Here is an 11208-nt window from a genome sequence, read left to right as displayed (position 1 = left end):
GAACGAATATGCAGCTTGCCTTCCTTTTCTTTTCTTTTCTTTTGTTCCAAGAGTAAGGCTCATGGAAGAGCAAAGTAAAAGTGATAGTGGGACAAACATCAAGGGAATAAATGAACAGGAAACAGGAGAGGGAGGAGTGGAAGAAAGTCTGAAATCAGCAAGTAAGTTTAATGGGGGTAATAAAGATCAAGGGTCAGAATTGGGGGATGACGAGAGATGGTGGTGCACTGCATGCTCTAAGCCCAGAAAGGAAAAGTGAGACAGAATCTATATATCTATCTATAATTCCAGTAATCTCTGTCTGTCTGTCTGTACGTTTGTTTGTCTGTGACCGCTGTTTCTCGACAACCACGGGTCCGATATACTTTTAACTTGCCAGGTATATTGCTGGGGACCCGAGGATGTGCCTTTTCAAGGTTTCATATTAATCGGACAATTACTTACCGAGCTATGTCCAAAAAACGATTCAACCAATCAGAGAGCAGCGAACGATCGCGTGTGCCGAACGTGGCGGACACACTCTGCCTCGGATGGCACATTTGAGAGCGTATTCATTTATTTCACGTTTGCAAACTATGTTGGCGTTAAACTATGTTTTAAAACTAATAAAAACGAATTTGCGATTCATTCGCTTTCCTGCGCGTTTGTGCACGCGATGGCGATTTCTTTACCAAACTCCGGAAGCCGTTCGCTTTGGACCAAACCATTGCATGTAAATAGAGGGGGGGGGATATAATTTTAGATATAGATATAGTACGGGCATGCCCTAGTATATATAAAACACAGTTTGTGTGTGTGTGTGTGTGTGTGTGTGTGTGTGTGTGTGTGTGTGTGTGTGTGTGTGTGTGTGTGTGTGTGTGTGTGTGTGTGTGTGTGTGTGTGTGTGTGTGTGTGTGTGTGTGTGTAATGTTACCGATAGACTCCTAAACGGAGAGGCTTACGTGCTTGATATTTGACATAGACATGGCCATTGAGCCTGGGACGAACATGGCCGAACTCAAAATATTTGACGATCCATATTTTTTATTCATATTTACCTCAGCGCATTTCAGCGCATGGAATCAACGGAATCAGGGCAGGTGGGCGCTGATTCGCTCAGAGCGATCACGTGATGACGCTATGACGCTATGAACGCTATGACGCTATGACGCTATGACGCTATGACGCTATGAAAAAAAAAATCGCTATGACGCTATGAAACGTTATGACGCTATGAACGATATGACGCTATGACGCTATGACACGCTATGAACGCTATGACGCTAAGAACGCTATGAACGATATGACGCTATGACACTATGACGCTATGACGCTATGAAAAAAACAATCGCTTTGACGCTATGAAACGCTATGACGCTATGAACGCTATGACGCTATGAACAATATGAACGCTATGACGCTATGACGCTATGAAAAAAAAATCGCTATGACGCTATGAAACGCTATGAACGCTATGACGCTATGAATAAAAAAATCACTCGCTTTACCAAGGGGCTCGCTCTCCCCCCGTTCCCCTCCCCTCCCCTTCCCCCTCCCCCTCCCCTCCCCCGCCCGGCAATGCCGGGTACTTCTGCTAGTAGCTTATAGAAGGTGGTTCCACCAAAGTGAGGAATAACAAGACCGATAGTCTAACAACGGCGTAGCTGGGCTTGTTTGATACTTTAGTTGAAGAGGAGAGCATGACCTGGGTGGGTATACCAGCTAACAATAAGCGAATAATGTAAGTATCAATTTTTTTCGACTTGAGGCATGGACGTGAATGACTTGGGTAAAAAAATATGGGTGATGAAGGTTGTGGTCAAGTTTCATCGAAATTGCATGTGTAGTTTCTGAGAAAAATGCAAATTCCTATTTTGGGGGTTCAATCCTGGATCCACTTTGACCCCAGTAAACCCCCTTAGATCCCGATTTTTTTTTAATGTCTTGAACAAACTTCGGTACATCATGGGCGATGATGGTTGTGGTCAAGTTTCATCGAAATAGTGTGTGTAGTTTCTGAGAAAAATGCAAATTCCTATTTTGGGGGGTCAATTCTGAATCCACTTTGACCCAGTAAACCTCCTTAGATCCAGATTTTTTAAGGCCTTCAACAAACTTTAGTCACAACACAACAAATATCATTTGTGCCAAGTTTGGTCACAATCCCTTCAGCGGTTTCAGAGAAGAAGTTGCAAGTGTTTATGGACGGACTGACGGACTGACAGACAACGCGCCATCGCATGAACTCCCCGTAATTTCGTTTCAGGTGAGCTAAAATTTTGGGTCTGAGGAGGTGGGGGAGGTTGGGGGAGGTGCGGGTTTTACCCCAAAATAGGTATTTTGTTTGTTTGTTTGTTTAAAGTCTTATGATTTTGTTAATATGATTCTTCAAGCTGCCCTGTCTTCGAGCAACCATTGAAATTCGTTTAAAATACCTTTAGTCGGTGCAATATACTGTTTATTCTACCAGGTGAGCGCCAGGGGTATTTCCCCTATGTTTTCATATTTCTCTCTTTTGTGCACACCACCTCTTGACGAGTTTCACAGATTTATTGAAATATATTGTTATGTCGGTGGGTAGGGGAATATCTAGATTCAGGTAGATCTGCATAGGTAGGTGCTCGACTGTCGTGATAGGGAATCTACCTGTAATAAGTTCTATATTTAGCCGTATGTCGGGATAAGTGCATATCTGTGTCCCTGCCGCGAGGGGGCGGGGCATGCTAATTAGTACAGGGATTATGGGTAAAATTCCCTTGTATGTCGTTCCCTCGGTAAACATCCCAGTATCCCTTATGGCAATACATCCCATAGACATTAGCTAGGCCCATTAGCGCTCCACACATTAAATAATTCCCCCGCCACCGCAATGACTTTGGAAGAGCAGACGGAAGCGGCCGCGTACAACGCCGGCATGAGCATCAAACATCGTGCAAGGCAAGCAATAGGCACGCCCAGGAGAACGTGTGATTGGTTGGGGGTAAGAAGCTGGCCACTGATTGGTGAAAGGATGGTGGAAGGAAGCGGCACACTGATTGGCCACCGACCGTTGACACCTTGGACAATCAGTGCGGAAGGCGTGAACATTCGGCCAATCAGTGCGGAAGGCGCAAAAACACTACTTAAAAGCAGGTCGCTGGTTGGAGGACAAGCGCCGGTGATGTCAGAAAGCGAAAAAGACCACGAAGAAGCAAGGCCGGCATTTTATCTCTCTCTCTCTCTCTCTCTCTCTCTGTCTCTGTCTCTGTCTCTGTCTCTCTCTCTCTCTCTCGTTTCTGCCCTGACCTTCCTTCAGCCCTTGTTTTCTTTCCGTTTGAACTTTTTGCCCTGCGCGTTTGGACGCGCAAACAACGGTTCCTTTAATTCATTCTCCCATCTTGTGTATTTGAAGTGTGTGTGTAAGAGTGCTCAATAGGGGGTTTAGTTTTTATCGTCGCGGTCCATTGTTCTCGGTTTCCGTAATAAGTATTTCTTTCTTGTACATTTTACCCCCGGGTTCATTTGAGTTCATTCCCTACAGGATCGGAGCGGCCGGTGAAATCGCTTACAGGTAAGAGCTCCCCGCTTCTTCCTCTTCCTTCTTCCACCCGTGCTTGTTAGTCAAATCCGAAATGGATAGTCGCCTCGGAGTTAAAGCCCGTTTGGCCATCCATGATCCCACGGTATCAACCGAGGGCAATAGCGCGACAATATGTATTGACAACATGTAAGGATATTATGTAGTTGCAGCACGGTGATCATAAAAGTGAATGATTTCTGGGGTCAGCATGCAGCCTATAACTTATTTAGAGTGTACGTCATAACTTTTAAATGACGAAGTAAAAAAAAATCTCCCAGGAATTTATCCGGCCTCCCGACTAATTAATGACGTTCACAGGCATTTCACTTCCAATCAATTTTCGTCATCTCTAATGTTTATTTACTTCTCATAATATGAGAATTACATGTCCATGCACATCTTTTTTTATTTAAGACTTCACAATTTTATTCGGATAAAAATCTCAAAAATAACTCAAAAGGTTGTGGACGGATTCGGACGAAACTTGGTGGATAAATTGGGTGTGTGACAAGACCGAATCGATTCGATTTTGGTGAAGATCTGAATATGGATTCGGATGTGAGAATTATTTAATTTTCGAAGTGATTCTTCACCATTGAGAGATCGGGCGAAAACCGATACATAGGACGATATCTCAAAAGGTAATGGATGGATTTGGACAACACTTGGTGGATAGATTGGGTATATGACAAGACCGAATCGAGTCGATTTTGGTGAAGATCTGAATGTGGATTCGGATGTGAGAGTTATTCAATTTTTGAAGTGAATCTTCACCATTGAGAAATCGGGTGAAAAGCGATATACAGTCACGTGAAAAAGTAAGTACACCCCATGTAAAGTTTTGACTTTTTCAACATATTTCAACATACAGCTATTTGATCTTCATTTCAACAATATTGATAGATAAAGGTGATATAATACAACAAATATCATGAAACATTTACATTTTGTAGTCCATTGTATAATTTAAATTAATATAACATAATAAATGCAAAATTCGCATGTGGAAAAAGTAAGTACACCCCTACAATTATCACTACTTCAAATACCTAAAATTAGAATCAGGTGCACCAGCTCAGGTGCAAATGATTAGAACATTGCAAGAGAGGATTTTGGAGGAACCTGTCTTATTTAAACCTCAGACATTTCGTTTGGTTTGCCCTTTGTTGTTGAAGTGTGCGGCGTCTCCATGTCGAGATCAAAAGAGCTCTCTGAGGCCTTCAGAAAGAAGGTTATAGATGCCTACGAGTCTGGGAAGGGATTTAAAAAGATCTCCAAACAATTTGAAATCAATCATTCGACTGTCCGGAAGATCATCTACAAGTGGAGCAGATTCTAAACAATTGCCAACTTGTTCAGGCCAGGCCGCCCCAGCAAGTTCAGCCCGAGAGCAGACCGCAAGATGCTTAAAGAAGTCTCTCCGAACCCCAGAATGTCATCACGGGACCTACAGGTAGCTCTTGCCACTGTTGATGTCAAAGTGCACGAGTCTACCATTAGAAAGAGGCTGCACAAATTTGATCTCCATGGGAGGTGTGCCAGGAGGAAACCTTTGCTGTCCAGAAAGAACATCAGGGCAAGACGAAAGTTTGCCAATGAACACCTCGGCAAAGACCCGCACTTCTGGAACAATGTGCTCTGGACATATGAGTCAAAGGGAGAGCTATTTGGCCACAGTACCAGAAGGCATGTTTGGCGAAAACTAAAGACAGCATTTGACCACAAGAACCTGATACCAACTGTAAAGCATGGTGGTGGAAATATTATGGTTTGGGGCAGCTTTGCTGCATCAGGGCCTGGGCAGCTCACCATCATAGAATCCACTATAAATTCTTCATTGTACCAGAGGGTGCTTGAGGATAATGTGAGGCCATCTGTCGGAAAGTTGAAGCTCAACCGAAGGTGGACCTTGCAACATGACAATGACCCTAAACATACCAGTAAATCCTTCAAGGAATGGCTGAAAAGAAAGAAATGGAGGGTTCTGGAATGGCCAAGTCAAAGCCCGGATCTAAATCCCATCGAGATGTTGTAGGGGGATTTGAAATGAGCTGTGCATGTAAGAAACCCCTCAAACATCGCACAGCTGAAAGAATTCTGCATGGAGGAGTGGGCAAAAAATTCTCCCAGTCGATGTCAGAGACTGGTAGACAGTTATAAGAAACGCCTACTTGAGGTTGTTTCTGCCAAAGGGGGCAATACCACCTATTAGAGCCAAGCGTGTACTTACTTTTTCCACATGCGAATTTTGCATTTATGTTTATTTAAATTATACAATGGACTACAAAATGTAAATGTTTCATGATATTTGTTGTATTATATCACCTTTATCTATCAATATTGTTGAAATGAAGATCAAATAGCTGTATGTTGAAATATGTTGAAAAATTCAAAACTTTGCATGGGGTGTACTTACTTTTCCACGTGACTGTGTAACATATTTTAAAACGTTGTGGATGAGCTATGACAAAACTTGGTGGATAAGTTGGTTCGGCGACAAGAACAAACCGATTAGATTTTGGTTCAGGTCCAAATCCAGATTCGGCCTATCAGTGGGATATAAACCATAAACTGTTCAGCCTGGCGGGGGTATGCGCTCTACCAAGTGCCATTCTAGTTTTCTCTGCATTATGAGAACGCACCTTCTTTGGTGTATATTCGACTGCTGCCACGATCACTCCGAACAAAACATGCATTCCCTCATTTCCTCTGCATGCGTAGCAAGCAAAATGTACCTTTGTTTCCTCAAAACGGTACCTTTATTTTATGACGGAAGACGCATTGTTCAGTCTTCAAATGTACACCAGCAGATTATGAAGCCAAAGAGCTATGAGGAGCCAAAGAAATGGCGGCGATTTATGGCCCGCTCGAGGGAAAGGTGTGACCTGGCTAATTGGTGTGGCTTGTGATGCTGGGGGAAGAGGGAAGGTGTGGCCTGTAAACTGACACAAACAGAACAAACTGACCTTTACTGATATTAATGCTCGGTATCTTCCAGGTGTCATAGAAAACTGAAATTTAGTATGCCGAAAAACATCATAGCCAGTATACTGGGGAAAATAACAGAACCGTTGGAAAGCATCCGTAAATGAAAATTAACGTTAAAAAAACATATGAGCATATAAAAAAAAAAAACTTCAATTAATATCTAGCATTTGAAAATTGGAATTTCCATTACTGTAAACTGTGAAATAAACATGACAATAATGTCTGTAAATGAAAAAAAGAAAAAGCATCCGTAAATGAAGAATTAGTGAACAAGAACAATTGATATCTATCAGGAGGTCGGTGATGCTTATCTATAATCATAAAACTTCAATTTATTATGTACAGTGCCTTCAGAAAGTATTCATACCCCTTGATTTTTCTCACATTTTGTTGTGTTACGGCATGAATTTAAAATGGGTTAAGCTGAGATTTTTTGTCACTGATCTACACACAATACCACATAACGTAAAAATGGAGTTCAATTTGAGAAATCTTTACAAAATAATTAAAATGAAAAACAGAAATATCTCAATTACACAAGTATTCAACCCCTTGAGTCAAAACTTTGTAGAAGCACCTTTAGCAGTGATTACAGCTTTGAGTCTTCTTGGATATGTCTGTATCAGCTTCGCACATCTGGATTTAGAGAGTTTCTGCCATTCTTCCTTGCAGATTTGCTCAAGCTTTGTCAAGTTTAATGGGGATCGTTGGTCCGTATCTTCACGCAATCTTTAAGTTTTTTCTACAGATTCTCAAAGGGATTCAAGTCTGGGCTTTGGCTGGGGTATCTCAAGGACTTTCACGCTCTTGTTCTGAAGCCATTCCAGCGTTGCTTTGGCTATATGCTTGGGGTCATTGTCCTGTTGGAACATAAATCTATGCCGCAGTCAAAGGTCTTTTGCACTCTGAAGCAGGTTCTCCTCAAGGATTTACCTGTATTTGGCTCCATTCATTGTTCCCTCTATCCTTACAAGACTCCCAGTCCCTGCCACTGAAAAGCCTCCCCATAACATGATGCTGCAACCACATGCTTCACGGCAGGTATGGTGTTAGATGGGTGATTAGCTGTGCTCAGTTTCCACCAGACGTAACGCTTTGCATTCAAGCCAAAGTGTTCAATTTTTGTTTCATCAGACCCCAGAATCTTTTGCCTCATGCTCTCAGTCTTTCACTTGCTTTTTTGCAAACTCCAGGCATGCTGTTATGTGCCTTTTTCTCAGGAGTGGCTTCCATCTGGCCACTCTCCCATACAGCTGAAACTTGTGAAGTGCTGTAGAGACTGTTGTCCTTCTGGCAGGTTCTCCCAACTCAGCCAAGGAACTCTGTCGTTCTGTCAGAGTGGTCATTGTGTTTTTGGTCACCTCCCTGACCAAGGTCCTTGCCCGGTTGCTCAGATTGGTCGGACGGCCAGCTCTCGAAAAAATCTGGGGAGTTAAATATTCTTTCTATTTCCCAATCATGGAGCTCACTATGCTTTTGGGATGTTTCACCGCTCTAGAAATTGTTTTATACCCTACCCACATCTATGCCTCCTCACAATTCTATTTCGGAGTTCTATGGACAGTTCATTAGACTTCATGGTAGAGTTTCTGCTCTGACATGCACTGTCAAATGTGGGACCTCATATAGAAAGATGTGTTTCTTTCAAAATCATGTCCAATCAATTGAATTTACCAAAGGTGGACTCCAATCAAGGTGTAGAAACATCTCAAAGATGATCAAGAGAAATGGGAGGCACCTGAGCTAAATTTCAAGTGTCATTGCAAAGGGTCTGAATACTTAGGTAAATGTGATATTTCAGTTTTTATTTTTAAATAAATTTGCAAAACTTTCTGAAATCCTGTTTTCTCTTTGTCGTTATGGGGTATTGAGTGTAGATTGATGAGGGAAAAAATGAATTTAAACGATTTTAGCATAAAGCGGCAACATAACAAAATGTGAAAAAAGTGAAGGGGTCTGAATACTTTCTGAATGCACTGTATATGCAGGAATATAGGTAGACATGCTGGAATGTAGGTAGTTGAATGCAAAAAGTCATATCAAATATTTTACAATAACTATTATTTGTTTGTTATTTATATATCCTCTACTTATAGTCAGGAACCATTACTTATTTATAGTTGGCTTAAATTTAAATAATTATGAACATTCGTAAATAAAATAATGATTGCAAAATCATTTCACATGTTCAGAATATGAAAGAAATCCGCTTTGCCATTTACAAGTAGCGCCACCCAGAGGAGAGAAGGACAGACAGCACCCAATATGCAAGCCTCCCAAACGGGCTGATTCCCGGTTGGTGGGTTAAAATACGTTCGAGAATCCATGCCCAAGTTCCTGTGGTGCATTGCACCGTCAAGTTTATGAACTCTTCTTTCTCTTCATTTTCTGTTGATATTTTAAAATTTGTACTTTCCCTCTGCTTATCCATTTATAACAATCAAAAGTAGATATGTTGTGCAGTGACTTGTTATTAACCTCGCAGGAGGAGAGAATATTGCATTTCGGTCTGTTTGTTGTACATCACTCCTTTCCTATGCCATCTCCAGGCGCTGATGACGTCATCGGGAGTTGGTTGGGAGACAAGAACATGCCAATCCGATTTTGGTCCAGATCCAGGTTATCAGTGGGATAGAAACCGAAACTGTTCAGCCTCGAGGAGGTATGTGCTCCACCGAGTGCTATTACAGTTCGTTCTGTTTTGCCAAGTCTCTCTCTGTGCGTGATTTATTGTTTATTTGTCTGCACATAATGTACCAACGTAGACCACAATTTTTACATGTATATCTATTTTCAACCGAGTACCTCTATAATGCATGTGCAATTAGAATGTGAGTACGTCGATAAAGTACGTACGGGAAAGTTAGAATGTAAGCACGGTTACAAGTTATAACATACTTACTATAAAACCACACAAACAAAATCGGAAACAAGTCCTGGCGAGGATCTGCAATCTTTGACTGCTCTTTCCAGTTGCACGTTTATTGTAAGTCGTACTACCAATGAGTATTTGCAGTGACTTTGCATTAAATAGTAACAACCCCACTGGCAGCCAGCAAATTCCAACTAAGCCTTGGATAAGATCCCATTTAGCAGGCTTCCGTTGTATATTTATTCTCTTGCGGACTAAAAAAAGATTGATCCATGGTGTGTGGAACACAATGTTCAAACAACATGCATTTTAAGGCCATGTTCCCTGCTAGAGCGGGGGTTAGCCTTGCGGTCCCCATGACAATCTTCTCCATTTTGCCCTATTTTCTGCATCTCTCCTTATTAACCCCCTTGCCCGCATTTCTTCTTCCACCATCTTTAGCCAAGTCTTTCTCGGTCTTCCCCGTCCTCTACTTCCTTCTACATTAACTTCCATCACTCTTCTCAACCAGTCACTTTCATCCTTCCTCAATACATGACCAAACCATCTCAACCTGTTCCTCTTCACAGCATTAATCACAGGCAATATTCCCATCATCTTTCGCAATTCATCATTTGTCATCCTCTCTCTCAACGATACTCCGCACATCCATCGAACCATTCGCATTTCCACCCTTTCCAGCCTTCGTTGCTGCTCTACGTTCATTACCCATGTCTCGCTCCCATAAATCATAACACTTCTCACACATGCAGCATACACCTTTCCCTTCAGCTTCAGCGACACTCTCCTCCTCATCAGCACGCCACTCAGTTCCCGAAACTTCTTCCATGCACATCTCACTCGAGCAACCGTTGCCGAGTCTGATCCACCTTCTCCATTCAGCATGTCTCCGAGGTAGCAAAATGTTTTCACACCTTCCACCTTCACGCCGCCTCCAAGATCCAACTCAACATTTCCTCCATCTGCAGCTCCCTCTGCGCACACCTTACATTTGAATGTAGCTGCCACACTGGTAAATGACCCTCTCAGACCACTACATTTTTGATGAACCCACTCAGCACACATTGTACATTGAATGGAGTTCACTCCGACACCCTTCATGCACACAGCACACGGCCACTTCCCAGTTCTTTCCACCTCACCACATGCTTTACCACTTGCCATCACCTTTGTCTTTCCGATATTCACCTTCAGACCTTTTGTCTCCATACATTCCTTCCACTTGTTCATCTTTTCCTTCAGTCCATCCATACTTTCCGCAATCAACACCAGATCATCTGCATACAACAACTCCCACGGTAAACCCTCCTTTACGTTCTGAGCCAGCACCTCCATCACAGCTACAAATAGTAGTGGACTTAGTACCGACCCCTGATGCACTCCCACCTTCACCTCAAACTCACCACTGTTCCCGTCCTTCGTCCTTACAGCTGTGCATGCTCTTTTGTACATTGCCATCACTACTCTGATCAACCATTCCTCCACTCCTAACTTCCTCAATGCCCATGTCAATACTTTGCGTGGAACCCTGTCGAATGCTTTCTCCAGATCAACAAACCCAAAAAACAACTTCTTCCTCTTATCCATGTACTTCTCCTGCAACTGCCTCACAATGAAAAGCGCATCTGTCGTTCCTCTTCCTGGCATAAATCCAAACTGCATTTCGTCGATCTTCACTTTCTTCCTTATCCTCCTTTCCAATACCTTCATTCCATGCTCCAATAACTTTATCGCTCGGTACGAGCCACACTCCAGAGGGTCACCTTTCCCCTTGTATAGAGGGACGAGGGTACTCAGTTCCCAATCCACT

General features: G+C 42.5%; 1 protein-coding gene across 3 annotated transcripts in view; it reads right to left on the bottom strand.

Annotated features, from left to right (window-relative positions):
* Positions 1-11208, bottom strand: part of KNDC1 (kinase non-catalytic C-lobe domain containing 1) — a 1149158-nt gene that overhangs the window by 703573 nt on the left and 434377 nt on the right. The gene's annotated exons all lie outside the window — the stretch shown is intronic.

Source organism: Myxine glutinosa, chromosome 2 (assembly GCF_964187855.1).
Source record: "Myxine glutinosa chromosome 2, kmMyxGlut1.1, whole genome shotgun sequence".
Classification (NCBI taxonomy): Eukaryota; Metazoa; Chordata; class Myxini; order Myxiniformes; family Myxinidae; genus Myxine; species Myxine glutinosa.
The sequence above is the reverse complement of the archived record's forward strand: the minus strand, read 5'-3'. Positions and strand labels throughout refer to the sequence as shown.